Here is a 22,205-nt window from a genome sequence, read left to right as displayed (position 1 = left end):
ATTTTGATGTTAACTCCCAAACCGCTGCGCAGAAGTCAACCAAACTTCACCCAATAGTGTATTGTATCACATTCTAGTAGTTACATTTGAAAATTTCGTTCTAGGACATTTGGTTTGAGCGCAATCCTCAAACTTAGGTCAAAAAAGCCATTTAAGCCTTTTCACAGTGAGATCTATGCGATATGGTAGAGAAATGTAATTTTGATGTTAACTCCCAAACCGCTGCGCAGAAGTCAACCAAACTTCACCCAATAGTGTATTGTATCACAATCTAGTAGTTACATTTGAAAATTTTGTTCTAGGACATTTTGTTTGAACGCAATCATCAAACTTAATTAAAAAAGTCATTTAAGCCTTTTCACAGTGAGATCTATGCGATATGGCCGAGAAATGTAATTTTGATGTTTACTCCCAAACCGCTGCGCAGAAGTCAACCAAACTTCACCCAATAGTGTATTGTATCACAATCTAGTAGTTACATTTGAAAATTTTGTTCTAGGACATTTTGTTTGAGCGCAATCCTCAAACTTAGGTCAAAAAAGCCATTTAAGCCTTTTCACAGTGAGATCTATGCGATATGGCCGAGAAATGTAATTTTGATGTTAACTCCCAAACCGCTGCGCAGAAGTCAACCAAACTTCACCCAATAGTGTATTGTATCACAATCTAGTAGTTACATTTGAAAATTTTGTTCTAGGACATTTTGTTTGAACGCAATCATCAAACTTAATTAAAAAAGTCATTTAAGCCTTTTCACAGTGAGATCTATGCGATATGGCCGAGAAATGTAATTTTGATGTTAACTCCCAAACCGCTGCGCAGAAGTCAACCAAACTTCACCCAATAGTGTATTGTATCACAATCTAGTAGTTACATTTGAAAATTTTGTTCTAGGAAATTTTGTTTGAGCGCAATCATCAAACTTAATTAAAAAAGTCATTTAAGCCTTTTCACAGTGAGATCTATGCGATATGGCCGAGAAATGTAATTTTGATGTTAACTCCCAAACCGCTGCGCAGAAGTCAACCAAACTTCACCCATTAGTGTATTTTATCACAATCTAGTAGTTACATGTGGAAATTTGGTTCTAGGACATTTGATTTGAGCGCAATCCTCAAACTTAGGTCAAAAAAGCCATTTAAGCCTTTTCACAGTGAGATCTATGCGATATGGCCGAGAAATTTAATTTTGATGTTAACTCCCAAACCGCTGCGCAGAAGTCAACCAAACTTCACCCAATAGTGTATTGTATCACAATCTAGTAGTTACATTTAAAAATTTTGTTCTAGGACATTTTGTTTGAACGCAATCATCAAACTTAATTAAAAAAGTCATTTAAGCCTTTTCACAGTGAGATCTAGGCGATATGGCCGAGAAATGTAATTTTGATGTTAACTCCCAAACCGCTGCGCAGAAGTCAACCAAACTTCACCCATTAGTGTATTGTATCACAATCTAGTAGTTACATGTGGAAATTTGGTTATAGGACATTTGATTTGAGCGCAATCCTCAAACTTAGGTCAAAAAAGCCATTTAAGCCTTTTCACAGTGAGATCTATGCGATATGGCCGAGAAATGTAATTTTGATGTTAACTCCCAAACCGCTGCGCAGAAGTCAACCAAACTTCACCCAATAGTGTATTGTATCACAATCTAGTAGTTACATTTGAAAATTTTGTTCTAGGAAATTTTGTTTGAGCGCAATCATCAAACTTAATTAAAAAAGTCATTTAAGCCTTTTCACAGTGAGATCTATGCGATATGGCCGAGAAATGTAATTTTGATGTTAACTCCCAAACCGCTGCGCAGAAGTCAACCAAACTTCACCCATTAGTGTATTTTATCACAATCTAGTAGTTACATGTGGAAATTTTGTTCTAGGACATTTGATTTGAGCGCAATCCTCAAACTTAGGTCAAAAAAGCCATTTAAGCCTTTTCACAGTGAGATCTATGCGATATGGCCGAGAAATGTAATTTTGATGTTCACTCCCAAACCGCTGCGCAGAAGTCAACCAAACTTCACCCAATAGTGTATTGTATCACAATCTAGTAGTTACATTTGAAAATTTTGTTCTAGGAAATTTTGTTTGAGCGCAATCATCAAACTTAATTAAAAAAGTCATTTAAGCCTTTTCACAGTGAGATCTATGCGATAAGGTCGAGAAATGTAATTTTGATGTTAACTCCCAAACCGCTGCGCAGAAGTCAACCAAACTTCACCCATTAGTGTATTTTATCACAATCTAGTAGTTACAAATGGAAATTTGGTTCTAGGACATTTGATTTGAGCGCAATCCTCAAACTTAGGTCAAAAAAGCCATTTAAGCCTTTTCACAGTGAGATCTATGCGATATGGCCGAGAAATGTAATTTTGATGTTAACTCCCAAACCGCTGCGCAGAAGTCAACCAAACTTCACCCAATAGTGTATTGTATCACATTCTAGTAGTTACATTTGAAAATTTCGTTCTAGGACATTTGGTTTGAGCGCAATCCTCAAACTTAGGTCAAAAAAGCCATTTAAGCCTTTTCACAGTGAGATCTATGCGATATGGCCGAGAAATGTAATTTTGATGTTAACTCCCAAACCGCTGCGCAGAAGTCAACCAAACTTCACCCAATAGTGTATTGTATCACAATCTAGTAGTTACATTTGAAAATTTTGTTCTAGGAAATTTTGTTTGAGCGCAATCATCAAACTTAATTAAAAAAGTCATTTAAGCCTTTTCACAGTGAGATCTATGCGATATGGCCGAGAAATGTAATTTTGATGTTAACTCCCAAACCGCTGCGCAGAAGTTAACCAAACTTCACCCATTAGTGTATTTTATCACAATCTAGTAGTTACATGTGGAAATTTGGTTCTAGGACATTTGATTTGAGCGCAATCCTCAAACTTAGGTCAAAAAAGCCATTTAAGCCTTTTCACAGTGAGATCTATGCGATATGGCCGAGAAATGTAATTTTGATGTTAACTCCCAAACCGCTGCGCAGAAGTCAACCAAACTTCACCCAATAGTGTATTGTATCACATTCTAGTAGTTACATTTGAAAATTTCGTTCTAGGACATTTGGTTTGAGCGCAATCCTCAAACTTAGGTCAAAAAAGCCATTTAAGCCTTTTCACAGTGAGATCTATGCGATATGGCCGAGAAATGTAATTTTGATGTTAACTCCCAAACCGCTGCGCAGAAGTCAACCAAACTTCACCCAATAGTGTATTGTATCACAATCTAGTAGTTACATTTGAAAATTTTGTTCTAGGAAATTTTGTTTGAGCGCAATCATCAAACTTAGGTCAAAAAAGCCATTTAAGCCTTTTCACAGTGAGATCTATGCGATATGGCCGAGAAATGTAATTTTGATGTTAACTCCCAAACCGCTGCGCAGAAGTCAACCAAACTTCACCCAATAGTGTATTGTATCACAATCTAGTAGTTACATTTAAAAATTTTGTTCTAGGACATTTTGTTTGAACGCAATCATCAAACTTAATTAAAAAAGTCATTTAAGCCTTTTCACAGTGAGATCTATGCGATATGGCCGAGAAATGTAATTTTGATGTTAACTCCCAAACCGCTGCGCAGAAGTCAACCAAACTTCACCCATTAGTGTATTGTATCACAATCTAGTAGTTACATGTGGAAATTTGGTTATAGGACATTTGATTTGAGCGCAATCCTCAAACTTAGGTCAAAAAAGCCATTTAAGCCTTTTCACAGTGAGATCTATGCGATATGGCCGAGAAATGTAATTTTGATGTTAACTCCCAAACCGCTGCGCAGAAGTCAACCAAACTTCACCCAATAGTGTATTGTATCACAATCTAGTAGTTACATTTGAAAATTTTGTTCTAGGAAATTTTGTTTGAGCGCAATCATCAAACTTAATTAAAAAAGTCATTTAAGCCTTTTCACAGTGAGATCTATGCGATATGGCCGAGAAATGTAATTTTGATGTTAACTCCCAAACCGCTGCGCAGAAGTCAACCAAACTTCACCCATTAGTGTATTTTATCACAATCTAGTAGTTACATGTGGAAATTTGGTTCTAGGACATTTGATTTGAGCGCAATCCTCAAACTTAGGTCAAAAAAGCCATTTAAGCCTTTTCACAGTGAGATCTATGCGATATGGCCGAGAAATGTAATTTTGATGTTAACTCCCAAACCGCTGCGCAAAAGTCAACCAAACTTCACCCAATAGTGTATTGTATCACATTCTAGTAGTTACATTTGAAAATTTCGTTCTAGGACATTTGGTTTGAGCGCAATCCTCAAACTTAGGTCAAAAAAGCCATTTAAGCCTTTTCACAGTGAGATCTATGCGATATGGCCGAGAAATGTAATTTTGATGTTAACTCCCAAACCGCTGCGCAGAAGTCAACCAAACTTCACCCAATAGTGTATTGTATCACAATCTAGTAGTTAAATTTAAAATTTTGTTCTAGGAAATTTTGTTTGAGCGCAATCATCAAACTTAATTAAAAAAGTCATTTAAGCCTTTTCACAGTGAGATCTATGCGATATGGCCGAGAAATGTAATTTTGATGTTAACTCCCAAACCGCTGCGCAGAAGTCAACCAAACTTCACCCATTAGTGTATTTTATCACAATCTAGTAGTTACATGTGGAAATTTGGTTCTAGGACATTTGATTTGAGCGCAATCCTCAAACTTAGGTCAAAAAAGCCATTTAAGCCTTTTCACAGTGAGATCTATGCGATATGGCCGAGAAATGTAATTTTGATGTTAACTCCCAAACCGCTGCGCAGAAGTCAACCAAACTTCACCCAATAGTGTATTGTATCACATTCTAGTAGTTACATTTGAAAATTTCGTTCTAGGACATTTGGTTTGAGCGCAATCCTCAAACTTAGGTCAAAAAAGTCATTTAAGCCTTTTCACAGTGAGATCTATGCGATATGGCCGAGAAATGTAATTTTGATGTTAACTCCCAAACCGCTGCGCAGAAGTCAACCAAACTTCACCCAATAGTGTATTGTATCACAATCTAGTAGTTACATTTAAAAATTTTGTTCTAGGACATTTTGTTTGAACGCAATCATCAAACTTAATTAAAAAAGTCATTTAAGCCTTTTCACAGTGAGATCTATGCGATATGGCCGAGAAATGTAATTTTGATGTTAACTCCCAAACCGCTGCGCAGAAGTCAACCAAACTTCACCCAATAGTGTATTGTATCACAATCTAGTAGTTAAATTTAAAATTTTGTTCTAGGAAATTTTGTTTGAGCGCAATCATCAAACTTAATTAAAAAAGTCATTTAAGCCTTTTCACAGTGAGATCTATGCGATATGGCCGAGAAATGTAATTTTGATGTTAACTCCCAAACCGCTGCGCAGAAGTCAACCAAACTTCACCCATTAGTGTATTTTATCACAATCTAGTAGTTACATGTGGAAATTTGGTTCTAGGACATTTGATTTGAGCGCAATCCTCAAACTTAGGTCAAAAAAGCCATTTAAGCCTTTTCACAGTGAGATCTATGCGATATGGCCGAGAAATGTAATTTTGATGTTAACTCCCAAACCGCTGCGCAGAAGTCAACCAAACTTCACCCAATAGTGTATTGTATCACATTCTAGTAGTTACATTTGAAAATTTCGTTCTAGGACATTTGGTTTGAGCGCAATCCTCAAACTTAGGTCAAAAAAGTCATTAAAGCCTTTTCACAGTGAGATCTATGCGATATGGCCGAGAAATGTAATTTTGATGTTAACTCCCAAACCGCTGCGCAGAAGTCAACCAAACTTCACCCAATAGTGTATTGTATCACAATCTAGTAGTTACATTTAAAAATTTTGTTCTAGGACATTTTGTTTGAACGCAATCATCAAACTTAATTAAAAAAGTCATTTAAGCCTTTTCACAGTGAGATCTATGCGATATGGCCGAGAAATGTAATTTTGATGTTAACTCCCAAACCGCTGCGCAGAAGTCAACCAAACTTCACCCATTAGTGTATTGTATCACAATCTAGTAGTTACATGTGGAAATTTGGTTCTAGGACATTTGATTTGAGCGCAATCCTCAAACTTAGATCAAAAAAGCCATTTAAGCCTTTTCACAGTGAGATCTATGCGATATGGCCGAGAAATGTAATTTTGATGTTAACTCCCAAACCGCTGCGCAGAAGTCAACCAAACTTCACCCAATAGTGTATTGTATCACAATCTAGTAGTTACATTTGAAAATTTTGTTCTAGGAAATTTTGTTTGAGCGCAATCATCAAACTTAATTAAAAAAGTCATTTAAGCCTTTTCACAGTGAGATCTATGCGATATGGCCGAGAAATGTAATTTTGATGTTAACTCCCAAACCGCTGCGCAGAAGTCAACCAAACTTCACCCATTAGTGTATTTTATCACAATCTAGTAGTTACATGTGGAAATTTGGTTCTAGGACATTTGATTTGAGCGCAATCCTCAAACTTAGGTCAAAAAAGCCATTTAAGCCTTTTCACAGTGAGATCTATGCGATATGGCCGAGAAATGTAATTTTGATGTTAACTCCCAAACCGCTGCGCAGAAGTCAACCAAACTTCACCCAATAGTGTATTGTATCACATTCTAGTAGTTACATTTGAAAATTTCGTTCTAGGACATTTGGTTTGAGCGCAATCCTCAAACTTAGGTCAAAAAAGCCATTTAAGCCTTTTCACAGTGAGATCTATGCGATATGGCCGAGAAATGTAATTTTGATGTTAACTCCCAAACCGCTGCGCAGAAGTCAACCAAACTTCACCCAATAGTGTATTGTATCACAATCTAGTAGTTACATTTGAAAATTTTGTTCTAGGACATTTTGTTTGAACGCAATCATCAAACTTAATTAAAAAAGTCATTTAAGCCTTTTCACAGTGAGATCTATGCGATATGGCCGAGAAATGTAATTTTGATGTTTACTCCCAAACCGCTGCGCAGAAGTCAACCAAACTTCACCCAATAGTGTATTGTATCACAATCTAGTAGTTACATTTGAAAATTTTGTTCTAGGACATTTTGTTTGAGCGCAATCCTCAAACTTAGGTCAAAAAAGCCATTTAAGCCTTTTCACAGTGAGATCTATGCGATATGGCCGAGAAATGTAATTTTGATGTTAACTCCCAAACCGCTGCGCAGAAGTCAACCAAACTTCACCCAATAGTGTATTGTATCACAATCTAGTAGTTACATTTGAAAATTTTGTTCTAGGACATTTTGTTTGAACGCAATCATCAACCTTAATTAAAAAAGTCATTTAAGCCTTTTCACAGTGAGATCTATGCGATATGGCCGAGAAATGTAATTTTGATGTTAACTCCCAAACCGCTGCGCAGAAGTCAACCAAACTTCACCCAATAGTGTATTGTATCACAATCTAGTAGTTACATTTGAAAATTTTGTTCTAGGAAATTTTGTTTGAGCGCAATCATCAAACTTAATTAAAAAAGTCATTTAAGCCTTTTCACAGTGAGATCTATGCGATATGGCCGAGAAATGTAATTTTGATGTTAACTCCCAAACCGCTGCGCAGAAGTCAACCAAACTTCACCCATTAGTGTATTTTATCACAATCTAGTAGTTACATGTGGAAATTTGGTTCTAGGACATTTGATTTGAGCGCAATCCTCAAACTTAGGTCAAAAAAGCCATTTAAGCCTTTTCACAGTGAGATCTATGCGATATGGCCGAGAAATGTAATTTTGATGTTAACTCCCAAACCGCTGCGCAGAAGTCAACCAAACTTCACCCAATAGTGTATTGTATCACAATCTAGTAGTTACATTTAAAAATTTTGTTCTAGGACATTTTGTTTGAACGCAATCATCAAACTTAATTAAAAAAGTCATTTAAGCCTTTTCACAGTGAGATCTATGCGATATGGCCGAGAAATGTAATTTTGATGTTAACTCCCAAACCGCTGCGCAGAAGTCAACCAAACTTCACCCATTAGTGTATTGTATCACAATCTAGTAGTTACATGTGGAAATTTGGTTATAGGACATTTGATTTGAGCGCAATCCTCAAACTTAGGTCAAAAAAGCCATTTAAGCCTTTTCACAGTGAGATCTATGCGATATGGCCGAGAAATGTAATTTTGATGTTAACTCCCAAACCGCTGCGCAGAAGTCAACCAAACTTCACCCAATAGTGTATTGTATCACAATCTAGTAGTTACATTTAAAAATTTTGTTCTAGGACATTTTGTTTGAACGCAATCATCAAACTTAATTAAAAAAGTCATTTAAGCCTTTTCACAGTGAGATCTATGCGATATGGCCGAGAAATGTAATTTTGATGTTAACTCCCAAACCGCTGCGCAGAAGTCAACCAAACTTCACCCATTAGTGTATTGTATCACAATCTAGTAGTTACATGTGGAAATTTGGTTATAGGACATTTGATTTGAGCGCAATCCTCAAACTTAGGTCAAAAAAGCCATTTAAGCCTTTTCACAGTGAGATCTATGCGATATGGCCGAGAAATGTAATTTTGATGTTAACTCCCAAACCGCTGCGCAGAAGTCAACCAAACTTCACCCAATAGTGTATTGTATCACAATCTAGTAGTTACATTTGAAAATTTTGTTATAGGAAATTTTGTTTGAGCGCAATCATCAAACTTAATTAAAAAAGTCATTTAAGCCTTTTCACAGTGAGATCTATGCGATATGGCCGAGAAATGTAATTTTGATGTTAACTCCCAAACCGCTGCGCAGAAGTCAACCAAACTTCACCCATTAGTGTATTTTATCACAATCTAGTAGTTACATGTGGAAATTTGGTTCTAGGACATTTGATTTGAGCGCAATCCTCAAACTTAGGTCAAAAAAGCCATTTAAGCCTTTTCACAGTGAGATCTATGCGATATGGCCGAGAAATGTAATTTTGATGTTAACTCCCAAACCGCTGCGCAGAAGTCAACCAAACTTCACCCAATAGTGTATTGTATCACATTCTAGTAGTTACATTTGAAAATTTCGTTCTAGGTCATTTGGTTTGAGCGCAATCCTCAAACTTAGGTCAAAAAAGCCATTTAAGCCTTTTCACAGTGAGATCTATGCGATATGGCCGAGAAATGTAATTTTGATGTTAACTCCCAAACCGCTGCGCAGAAGTCAACCAAACTTCACCCAATAGTGTATTGTATCACAATCTAGTAGTTAAATTTAAAATTTTGTTCTAGGAAATTTTGTTTGAGCGCAATCATCAAACTTAATTAAAAAAGTCATTTAAGCCTTTTCACAGTGAGATCTATGCGATATGGCCGAGAAATGTAATTTTGATGTTAACTCCCAAACCGCTGCGCAGAAGTCAACCAAACTTCACCCATTAGTGTATTTTATCACAATCTAGTAGTTACATGTGGAAATTTGGTTCTAGGACATTTGATTTGAGCGCAATCCTCAAACTTAGGTCAAAAAAGCCATTTAAGCCTTTTCACAGTGAGATCTATGCGATATGGCCGAGAAATGTAATTTTGATGTTAACTCCCAAACCGCTGCGCAGAAGTCAACCAAACTTCACCCAATAGTGTATTGTATCACATTCTAGTAGTTACATTTGAAAATTTTGTTCTAGGACATTTGGTTTGAGCGCAATCCTCAAACTTAGGTCAAAAAAGCCATTTAAGCCTTTTCACAGTGAGATCTATGCGATATGGCCGAGAAATGTAATTTTGATGATAACTCCCAAACCGCTGCGCAGAAGTCAACCAAACTTCACCCAATAGTGTATTGTATCACAATCTAGTAGTTACATTTGAAAATTTTGTTCTAGGACATTTTGTTTGAACGCAATCATCAAACTTAATTAAAAAAGTCATTTAAGCCTTTTCACAGTGAGATCTATGCGATATGGCCGAGAAATGTAATTTTGATGTTAACTCCCAAACCGCTGCGCAGAAGTCAACCAAACTTCACCCATTAGTGTATTGTATCACAATCTAGTAGTTACATGTGGAAATTTGGTTATAGGACATTTGATTTGAGCGCAATCCTCAAACTTAGGTCAAAAAAGCCATTTAAGCCTTTTCACAGTGAGATCTATGCGATATGGCCGAGAAATGTAATTTTGATGTTAACTCCCAAACCGCTGCGCAGAAGTCAAGCAAACTTCACCCAATAGTGTATTGTATCACAATCTAGTAGTTACATTTGAAAATTTTGTTCTAGGAAATTTTGTTTGAGCGCAATCATCAAACTTAATTAAAAAAGTCATTTAAGCCTTTTCACAGTGAGATCTATGCGATATGGCCGAGAAATGTAATTTTGATGTTAACTCCCAAACCGCTGCGCAGAAGTCAACCAAACTTCACCCATTAGTGTATTTTATCACAATCTAGTAGTTACATGTGGAAATTTGGTTCTAGGACATTTGATTTGAGCGCAATCCTCAAACTTAGGTCAAAAAAGCCATTTAAGCCTTTTCACAGTGAGATCTATGCGATATGGCCGAGAAATGTAATTTTGATGTTCACTCCCAAACCGCTGCGCAGAAGTCAACCAAACTTCACCCAATAGTGTATTGTATCACAATCTAGTAGTTACATTTGAAAATTTTGTTCTAGGAAATTTTGTTTGAGCGCAATCATCAAACTTAATTAAAAAAGTCATTTAAGCCTTTTCACAGTGAGATCTATGCGATATGGCCGAGAAATGTAATTTTGATGTTAACTCCCAAACCGCTGCGCAGAAGTCAACCAAACTTCACCCATTAGTGTATTTTATCACAATCTAGTAGTTACAAATGGAAATTTGGTTCTAGGACATTTGATTTGAGCGCAATCCTCAAACTTAGGTCAAAAAAGCCATTTAAGCCTTTTCACAGTGAGATCTATGCGATATGGCCGAGAAATGTAATTTTGATGTTAACTCCCAAACCGCTGCGCAGAAGTCAACCAAACTTCACCCAATAGTGTATTGTATCACATTCTAGTAGTTACATTTGAAAATTTCGTTCTAGGACATTTGGTTTGAGCGCAATCCTCAAACTTAGGTCAAAAAAGCCATTTAAGCCTTTTCACAGTGAGATCTATGCGATATGGCCGAGAAATGTAATTTTGATGTTAACTCCCAAACCGCTGCGCAGAAGTCAACCAAACTTCACCCAATAGTGTATTGTATCACAATCTAGTAGTTACATTTAAAAATTTTGTTCTAGGACATTTTGTTTGAACGCAATCATCAAACTTAATTAAAAAAGTCATTTAAGCCTTTTCACAGTGAGATCTATGCGATATGGCCGAGAAATGTAATTTTGATGTTAACTCCCAAACCGCTGCGCAGAAGTCAACCAAACTTCACCCATTAGTGTATTGTATCACAATCTAGTAGTTACATGTGGAAATTTGGTTATAGGACATTTGATTTGAGCGCAATCATCAAACTTAATTAAAAAAGTCATTTAAGCCTTTTCACAGTGAGATCTATGCGATATGGCCGAGAAATGTAATTTTGATGTTAACTCCCAAACCGCTGCGCAGAAGTCAACCAAACTTCACCCATTAGTGTATTTTATCACAATCTAGTAGTTACATGTGGAAATTTGGTTCTAGGACATTTGATTTGAGCGCAATCCTCAAACTTAGGTCAAAAAAGCCATTTAAGCCTTTTCACAGTGAGATCTATGCGATATGGCCGAGAAATGTAATTTTGATGTTAACTCCCAAACCGCTGCGCAGAAGTCAACCAAACTTCACCCAATAGTGTATTGTATCACAATCTAGTAGTTACATTTAAAAATTTTGTTCTAGGACATTTTGTTTGAACGCAATCATCAAACTTAATTAAAAAAGTCATTTAAGCCTTTTCACAGTGAGATCTATGCGATATGGCCGAGAAATGTAATTTTGATGTTAACTCCCAAACCGCTGCGCAGAAGTCAACCAAACTTCACCCATTAGTGTATTGTATCACAATCTAGTAGTTACATGTGGAAATTTGGTTCTAGGACATTTGATTTGAGCGCAATCCTCAAACTTAGATCAAAAAAGCCATTTAAGCCTTTTCACAGTGAGATCTATGCGATATGGCCGAGAAATGTAATTTTGATGTTAACTCCCAAACCGCTGCGCAGAAGTCAACCAAACTTCACCCAATAGTGTATTGTATCACAATCTAGTAGTTACATTTGAAAATTTTGTTCTAGGAAATTTTGTTTGAGCGCAATCATCAAACTTAATTAAAAAAGTCATTTAAGCCTTTTCACAGTGAGATCTATGCGATATGGTCGAGAAATGTAATTTTGATGTTAACTCCCAAACCGCTGCGCAGAAGTCAACCAAACTTCACCCATTAGTGTATTTTATCACAATCTAGTAGTTACATGTGGAAATTTGGTTCTAGGACATTTGATTTGAGCGCAATCCTCAAACTTAGGTCAAAAAAGCCATTTAAGCCTTTTCACAGTGAGATCTATGCGATATGGCCGAGAAATGTAATTTTGATGTTAACTCCCAAACCGCTGCGCAGAAGTCAACCAAACTTCACCCAATAGTGTATTGTATCACATTCTAGTAGTTACATTTGAAAATTTCGTTCTAGGACATTTGGTTTGAGCGCAATCCTCAAACTTAGGTCAAAAAAGCCATTTAAGCCTTTTCACAGTGAGATCTATGCGATATGGCCGAGAAATGTAATTTTGATGTTAACTCCCAAACCGCTGCGCAGAAGTCAACCAAACTTCACCCAATAGTGTATTGTATCACAATCTAGTAGTTACATTTGAAAATTTTGTTCTAGGACATTTTGTTTGAACGCAATCATCAAACTTAATTAAAAAAGTCATTTAAGCCTTTTCACAGTGAGATCTATGCGATATGGCCGAGAAATGTAATTTTGATGTTTACTCCCAAACCGCTGCGCAGAAGTCAACCAAACTTCACCCAATAGTGTATTGTATCACAATCTAGTAGTTACATTTGAAAATTTTGTTCTAGGACATTTTGTTTGAGCGCAATCCTCAAACTTAGGTCAAAAAAGCCATTTAAGCCTTTTCACAGTGAGATCTATGCGATATGGCCGAGAAATGTAATTTTGATGTTAACTCCCAAACCGCTGCGCAGAAGTCAACCAAACTTCACCCCATAGTGTATTGTATCACAATCTAGTAGTTACATTTAAAAATTTTGTTCTAGGACATTTTGTTTGAACGCAATCATCAAACTTAATTAAAAAAGTCATTTAAGCCTTTTCACAGTGAGATCTATGCGATATGGCCGAGAAATGTAATTTTGATGTTAACTCCCAAACCGCTGCGCAGAAGTCAACCAAACTTCACCCATTAGTGTATTGTATCACAATCTAGTAGTTACATGTGGAAATTTGGTTATAGGACATTTGATTTGAGCGCAATCCTCAAACTTAGGTCAAAAAAGCCATTTAAGCCTTTTCACAGTGAGATCTATGCGATATGGCCGAGAAATGTAATTTTGATGTTAACTCCCAAACCGCTGCGCAGAAGTCAACCAAACTTCACCCAATAGTGTATTGTATCACAATCTAGTAGTTACATTTGAAAATTTTGTTCTAGGACATTTTGTTTGAACGCAATCATCAAACTTAATTAAAAAAGTCATTTAAGCCTTTTCACAGTGAGATCTATGCGATATGGCCGAGAAATGTAATTTTGATGTTAACTCCCAAACCGCTGCGCAGAAGTCAACCAAACTTCACCCAATAGTGTATTGTATCACAATCTAGTAGTTACATTTGAAAATTTTGTTCTAGGACATTTGGTTTGAGCGCAATCCTCAAACTTATGTCAAAAAAGCCATTTAAGCCTTTTCACAGTGAGATCTATGCGATATGGCCGAGAAATGTAATTTTGATGTTAACTCCCAAACCGCTGCGCAGAAGTCAACCAAACTTCACCCAATAGTGTATTGTATCACATTCTAGTAGTTACATTTGAAAATTTCGTTCTAGGAAATTTTGTTTGAGCGCAATCATCAAACTTAATTAAAAAAGTCATTTAAGCCTTTTCACAGTGAGATCTATGCGATATGGCCGAGAAATGTAATTTTGATGTTAACTCCCAAACCGCTGCGCAGAAGTCAACCAAACTTCACCCATTAGTGTATTTTATCACAATCTAGTAGTTACATGTGGAAATTTGGTTCTAGGACATTTGATTTGAGCGCAATCCTCAAACTTAGGTCAAAAAAGCCATTTAAGCCTTTTCACAGTGAGATCTATGCGATATGGCCGAGAAATGTAATTTTGATGTTAACTCCCAAACCGCTGCGCAGAAGTCAACCAAACTTCACCCAATAGTGTATTGTATCACAATCTAGTAGTTACATTTAAAAATTTTGTTCTAGGACATTTTGTTTGAACGCAATCATCAAACTTAATTAAAAAAGTCATTTAAGCCTTTTCACAGTGAGATCTATGCGATATGGCCGAGAAATGTAATTTTGATGTTAACTCCCAAACCGCTGCGCAGAAGTCAACCAAACTTCACCCATTAGTGTATTGTATCACAATCTAGTAGTTACATGTGGAAATTTGGTTATAGGACATTTGATTTGAGCGCAATCCTCAAACTTAGGTCAAAAAAGCCATTTAAGCCTTTTCACAGTGAGATCTATGCGATATGGCCGAGAAATGTAATTTTGATGTTAACTCCCAAACCGCTGCGCAGAAGTCAACCAAACTTCACCCAATAGTGTATTGTATCACAATCTAGTAGTTACATTTGAAAATTTTGTTCTAGGAAATTTTGTTTGAGCGCAATCATCAAACTTAATTAAAAAAGTCATTTAAGCCTTTTCACAGTGAGATCTATGCGATATGGCCGAGAAATGTAATTTTGATGTTAACTCCCAAACCGCTGCGCAGAAGTCAACCAAACTTCACCCATTAGTGTATTTTATCACAATCTAGTAGTTACATGTGGAAATTTGGTTCTAGGACATTTGATTTGAGCGCAATCCTCAAACTTAGGTCAAAAAAGCCATTTAAGCCTTTTCACAGTGAGATCTATGCGATATGGCCGAGAAATGTAATTTTGATGTTCACTCCCAAACCGCTGCGCAGAAGTCAACCAAACTTCACCCAATAGTGTATTGTATCACAATCTAGTAGTTACATTTGAAAATTTTGTTCTAGGAAATTTTGTTTGAGCGCAATCATCAAACTTAATTAAAAAAGTCATTTAAGCCTTTTCACAGTGAGATCTATGCGATATGGCCGAGAAATGTAATTTTGATGTTAACTCCCAAACCGCTGCGCAGAAGTCAACCAAACTTCACACAATAGTGTATTGTATCACAATCTAGTAGTTACATTTGAAAATTTTGTTCTAGGACATTTTGTTTGAGCGCAATCCTCAAACTTAGGTCAAAAAAGCCATTTAAGCCTTTTCACAGTGAGATCTATGCGATATGGCCGAGAAATGTAATTTTGATGTTAACTCCCAAACCGCTGCGCAGAAGTCAACCAAACTTCACCCAATAGTGTATTGTATCACAATCTAGTAGTTACATTTGAAAATTTTGTTCTAGGACATTTTGTTTGAACGCAATCATCAAACTTAATTAAAAAAGTCATTTAAGCCTTTTCACAGTGAGATCTATGCGATATGGCCGAGAAATGTAATTTTGATGTTCACTCCCAAACCGCTGCGCAGAAGTCAACCAAACTTCACCCAATAGTGTATTGTATCACAATCTAGTAGTTACATTTGAAAATTTTGTTCTAGGAAATTTTGTTTGAGCGCAATCATCAAACTTAATTAAAAAAGTCATTTAAGCCTTTTCACAGTGAGATCTATGCGATATGGCCGAGAAATGTAATTTTGATGTTAACTCCCAAACCGCTGCGCAGAAGTCAACCAAACTTCACCCAATAGTGTATTGTATCACAATCTAGTAGTTACATTTGAAAATTTTGTTCTAGGACATTTTGTTTGAGCGCAATCCTCAAACTTAGGTCAAAAAAGCCATTTAAGCCTTTTCACAGTGAGATCTATGCGATATGGCCGAGAAATGTAATTTTGATGTTAACTCCCAAACCGCTGCGCAGAAGTCAACCAAACTTCACCCAATAGTGTATTGTATCACAATCTAGTAGTTACATTTGAAAATTTTGTTCTAGGACATTTTGTTTGAACGCAATCATCAAACTTAATTAAAAAAGTCATTTAAGCCTTTTCACAGTGAGATCTATGCGATATGGCCGAGAAATGTAATTTTGATGTTAACTCCCAAACCGCTGCGCAGAAGTCAACCAAACTTCACCCAATAGTGTATTGTATCACAATCTAGTAGTTACATTTGAAAATTTTGTTCTAGGACATTTTGTTTGAACGCAATCATCAAACTTAATTAAAAAAGTCATATAAGCCTTTTCACAGTGAGATCTATGCGATATGGCCGAGAAATGTAATTTTGATGTTAACTCCCAAACCGCTGCGCAGAAGTCAACCAAACTTCACCCAATAGTGTATTGTATCACAATCTAGTAGTTACATTTGAAAATTTTGTTCTAGGAAATTTTGTTTGAGCGCAATCATCAAACAATTAAAAAAGTCATTTAAGCCTTTTCACAGTGAGATCTATGCGATATGGCCGAGAAATGTAATTTTGATGATAACTCCCAAACCGCTGCGCAGAAGTCAACCAAACTTCACCCAATAGTGTATTGTATCACAATCTAGTAGTTACATTTAAAAATTTTGTTCTAGGACATTTTGTTTGAACGCAATCATCAAACTTAATTAAAAAAGTCATTTAAGCCTTTTCACAGTGAGATCTATGCGATATGGCCGAGAAATGTAATTTTGATGTTAACTCCCAAACCGCTGCGCAGAAGTCAACCAAACTTCACCCAATAGTGTATTGTATCACAATCTAGTAGTTACATTTGAAAATTTTGTTCTAGGACATTTGGTTTGAGCGCAATCCTCAAACTTAGGTCAAAAAAGCCATTTAAGCCTTTTCACAGTGAGATCTATGCGATATGGCCGAGAAATGTAATTTTGATGTTAACTCCCAAACCGCTGCGCAGAAGTCAACCAAACTTCACCCATTAGTGTATTTTATCACAATCTAGTAGTTACATGTGGAAATTTGGTTCTAGGACATTTGATTTGAGCGCAATCCTCAAACTTAGGTCAAAAAAGCCATTTAAGCCTTTTCACAGTGAGATCTATGCGATATGGCCGAGAAATGTAATTTTGATGTTAACTCCCAAACCGCTGCGCAGAAGTCAACCAAACTTCACCCAATAGTGTATTGTATCACAATCTAGTAGTTACATTTAAAAAATTTTGTTCTAGGACATTTTGTTTGAACGCAATCATCAAACTTAATTAAAAAAGTCATTTAAGCCTTTTCACAGTGAGATCTATGCGATATGGCCGAGAAATGTAATTTTGATGTTAACTCCCAAATCGCTGCGCAGAAGTCAACCAAACTTCACCCATTAGTGTATTGTATCACAATCTAGTAGTTACATGTGGAAATTTGGTTATAGGACATTTGATTTGAGCGCAATCCTCAAACTTAGGTCAAAAAAGCCATTTAAGCCTTTTCACAGTGAGATCTATGCGATATGGCCGAGAAATGTAATTTTGATGTTAACTCCCAAACCGCTGCGCAGAAGTCAACCAAACTTCACCCATTAGTGTATTTTATCACAATCTAGTAGTTACATGTGGAAATTTGGTTCTAGGACATTTGATTTGAGCGCAATCCTCAAACTTAGGTCAAAAAAGCCATTTAAGCCTTTTCACAGTGAGATCTATGCGATATGGCCGAGAAATGTAATTTTGATGTTAACTCCCAAACCGCTGCGCAGAAGTCAACCAAACTTCACCCAATAGTGTATTGTATCACAATCTAGTAGTTACATTTAAAAATTTTGTTCTAGGACATTTTGTTTGAACGCAATCATCAAACTTAATTAAAAAAGTCATTTAAGCCTTTTCACAGTGAGATCTATGCGATATGGCCGAGAAATGTAATTTTGATGTTAACTCCCAAACCGCTGCGCAGAAGTCAACCAAACTTCACCCATTAGTGTATTGTATCACAATCTAGTAGTTACATGTGGAAATTTGGTTATAGGACATTTGATTTGAGCGCAATCCTCAAACTTAGGTCAAAAAAGCCATTTAAGCCTTTTCACAGTGAGATCTATGCGATATGGCCGAGAAATGTAATTTTGATGTTAACTCCCAAACCGCTGCGCAGAAGTCAACCAAACTTCACCCAATAGTGTATTGTATCACAATCTAGTAGTTACATTTGAAAATTTTGTTCTAGGAAATTTTGTTTGAGCGCAATCATCAAACTTAATTAAAAAAGTCATTTAAGCCTTTTCACAGTGAGATCTATGCGATATGGCCGAGAAATGTAATTTTGATGTTAACTCCCAAACCGCTGCGCAGAAGTCAACCAAACTTCACCCATTAGTGTATTTTATCACAATCTAGTAGTTACATGTGGAAATTTGGTTCTAGGACATTTGATTTGAGCGCAATCCTCAAACTTAGGTCAAAAAAGCCATTTAAGCCTTTTCACAGTGAGATCTATGCGATATGGCCGAGAAATGTAATTTTGATGTTCACTCCCAAACCGCTGCGCAGAAGTCAACCAAACTTCACCCAATAGTGTATTGTATCACAATCTAGTAGTTACATTTGAAAATTTTGTTCTAGGAAATTTTGTTTGAGCGCAATCATCAAACTTAATTAAAAAAGTCATTTAAGCCTTTTCACAGTGAGATCTATGCGATATGGCCGAGAAATGTAATTTTGATGTTAACTCCCAAACCGCTGCGCAGAAGTCAACCAAACTTCACCCATTAGTGTATTTTATCACAATCTAGTAGTTACAAATGGAAATTTGGTTCTAGGACATTTGATTTGAGCGCAATCCTCAAACTTAGGTCAAAAAAGCCATTTAAGCCTTTTCACAGTGAGATCTATGCGATATGGCCGAGAAATGTAATTTTGATGTTAACTCCCAAACCGCTGCGCAGAAGTCAACCAAACTTCACCCAATAGTGTATTGTATCACATTCTAGTAGTTACATTTGAAAATTTCGTTCTAGGACATTTGGTTTGAGCGCAATCCTCAAACTTAGGTCAAAAAAGCCATTTAAGCCTTTTCACAGTGAGATCTATGCGATATGGCCGAGAAATGTAATTTTGATGTTAACTCCCAAACCGCTGCGCAGAAGTCAACCAAACTTCACCCAATAGTGTATTGTATCACAATCTAGTAGTTACATTTGAAAATTTTGTTCTAGGAAATTTTGTTTGAGCGCAATCATCAAACTTAATTAAAAAAGTCATTTAAGCCTTTTCACAGTGAGATCTATGCGATATGGCCGAGAAATGTAATTTTGATGTTAACTCCCAAACCGCTGCGCAGAAGTTAACCAAACTTCACCCATTAGTGTATTTTATCACAATCTAGTAGTTACATGTGGAAATTTGGTTCTAGGACATTTGATTTGAGCGCAATCCTCAAACTTAGGTCAAAAAAGCCATTTAAGCCTTTTCACAGTGAGATCTATGCGATATGGCCGAGAAATGTAATTTTGATGTTAACTCCCAAACCGCTGCGCAGAAGTCAACCAAACTTCACCCAATAGTGTATTGTATCACATTCTAGTAGTTACATTTGAAAATTTCGTTCTAGGACATTTGGTTTGAGCGCAATCCTCAAACTTAGGTCAAAAAAGCCATTTAAGCCTTTTCACAGTGAGATCTATGCGATATGGCCGAGAAATGTAATTTTGATGTTAACTCCCAAACCGCTGCGCAGAAGTCAACCAAACTTCACCCAATAGTGTATTGTATCACAATCTAGTAGTTACATTTGAAAATTTTGTTCTAGGAAATTTTGTTTGAGCGCAATCATCAAACTTAGGTCAAAAAAGCCATTTAAGCCTTTTCACAGTGAGATCTATGCGATATGGCCGAGAAATGTAATTTTGATGTTAACTCCCAAACCGCTGCGCAGAAGTCAACCAAACTTCACCCAATAGTGTATTGTATCACAATCTAGTAGTTACATTTAAAAATTTTGTTCTAGGACATTTTGTTTAAAAGCAATCATCAAACTTAATTAAAAAAGTCATTTAAGCCTTTTCACAGTGAGATCTATGCGATATGGCCGAGAAATGTAATTTTGATGTTAACTCCCAAACCGCTGCGCAGAAGTCAACCAAACTTCACCCATTAGTGTATTGTATCACAATCTAGTAGTTACATGTGGAAATTTGGTTATAGGACATTTGATTTGAGCGCAATCCTCAAACTTAGGTCAAAAAAGCCATTTAAGCCTTTTCACAGTGAGATCTATGCGATATGGCCGAGAAATGTAATTTTGATGTTAACTCCCAAACCGCTGCGCAGAAGTCAACCAAACTTCACCCAATAGTGTATTGTATCACAATCTAGTAGTTACATTTGAAAATTTTGTTCTAGGAAATTTTGTTTGAGCGCAATCATCAAACTTAATTAAAAAAGTCATTTAAGCCTTTTCACAGTGAGATCTATGCGATATGGCCGAGAAATGTAATTTTGATGTTAACTCCCAAACCGCTGCGCAGAAGTCAACCAAACTTCACCCATTAGTGTATTTTATCACAATCTAGTAGTTACATGTGGAAATTTGGTTCTAGGACATTTGATTTGAGCGCAATCCTCAAACTTAGGTCAAAAAAGCCATTTAAGCCTTTTCACAGTGAGATCTATGCGATATGGCCGAGAAATGTAATTTTGATGTTAACTCCCAAACCGCTGCGCAGAAGTCAACCAAACTTCACCCAATAGTGTATTTTATCACATTCTAGTAGTTACATTTGAAAATTTCGTTCTAGGACATTTGGTTTGAGCGCAATCCTCAAACTTAGGTCAAAAAAGCCATTTAAGCCTTTTCACAGTGAGATCTATGCGATATGGCCGAGAAATGTAATTTTGATGTTAACTCCCAAACCGCTGCGCAGAAGTCAACCAAACTTCACCCAATAGTGTATTGTATCACAATCTAGTAGTTACATTTGAAAATTTTGTTCTAGGACATTTTGTTTGAACGCAATCATCAAACTTAATTAAAAAAGTCATTTAAGCCTTTTCACAGTGAGATCTATGCGATATGGCCGAGAAATGTAATTTTGATGTTAACTCCCAAACCGCTGCGCAGAAGTCAACCAAACTTCACCCAATAGTGTATTGTATCACAATCTAGTAGTTACATTTGAAAATTTTGTTCTAGGACATTTTGTTTGAGCGCAATCCTCAAACTTAGGTCAAAAAAGCCATTTAAGCCTTTTCACAGTGAGATCTATGCGATATGGCCGAGAAATGTAATTTTGATGTTAACTCCCAAACCGCTGCGCAGAAGTCAACCAAACTTCACCCATTAGTGTATTGTATCACAATCTAGTAGTTACATTTGAAAATTTTGTTCTAGGAAATTTTGTTTGAACGCAATCATCAAACTTAATTAAAAAAGTCATTTAAGCCTTTTCACAGTGAGATCTATGCGATATGGTCGAGAAATGTAATTTTGATGTTAACTCCCAAACCGCTGCGCAGAAGTCAACCAAACTTCACCCATTAGTGTATTTTATCACAATCTAGTAGTTACATGTGGAAATTTGGTTCTAGGACATTTGATTTGAGCGCAATCCTCAAACTTAGGTCAAAAAAGCCATTTAAGCCTTTTCACAGTGAGATCTATGCGATATGGCCGAGAAATGTAATTTTGATGTTAACTCCCAAACCGCTGCGCAGAAGTCAACCAAACTTCACCCAATAGTGTATTGTATCACAATCTAGTAGTTACATTTGAAAATTTTGTTCTAGGACATTTTGTTTGAACGCAATCATCAAACTTAATTAAAAAAGTCATTTAAGCCTTTTCACAGTGAGATCTATGCGATATGGCCGAGAAATGTAATTTTGATGTTAACTCCCAAACCGCTGCGCAGAAGTCAACCAAACTTCACCCAATAGTGTATTGTATCACAATCTAGTAGTTACATTTGAAAATTTTGTTCTAGGACATTTGGTTTGAGCGCAATCCTCAAACTTATGTCAAAAAAGCCATTTAAGCCTTTTCACAGTGAGATCTATGCGATATGGCCGAGAAATGTAATTTTGATGTTAACTCCCAAACCGCTGCGCAGAAGTCAACCAAACTTCACCCAATAGTGTATTGTATCACATTCTAGTAGTTAC

This window comes from Corythoichthys intestinalis, chromosome 19 (genome assembly GCF_030265065.1).
Source record: "Corythoichthys intestinalis isolate RoL2023-P3 chromosome 19, ASM3026506v1, whole genome shotgun sequence".
NCBI classification, from domain to species: Eukaryota; Metazoa; Chordata; class Actinopteri; order Syngnathiformes; family Syngnathidae; genus Corythoichthys; species Corythoichthys intestinalis.
This window is presented reverse-complemented; position numbering follows the sequence as displayed.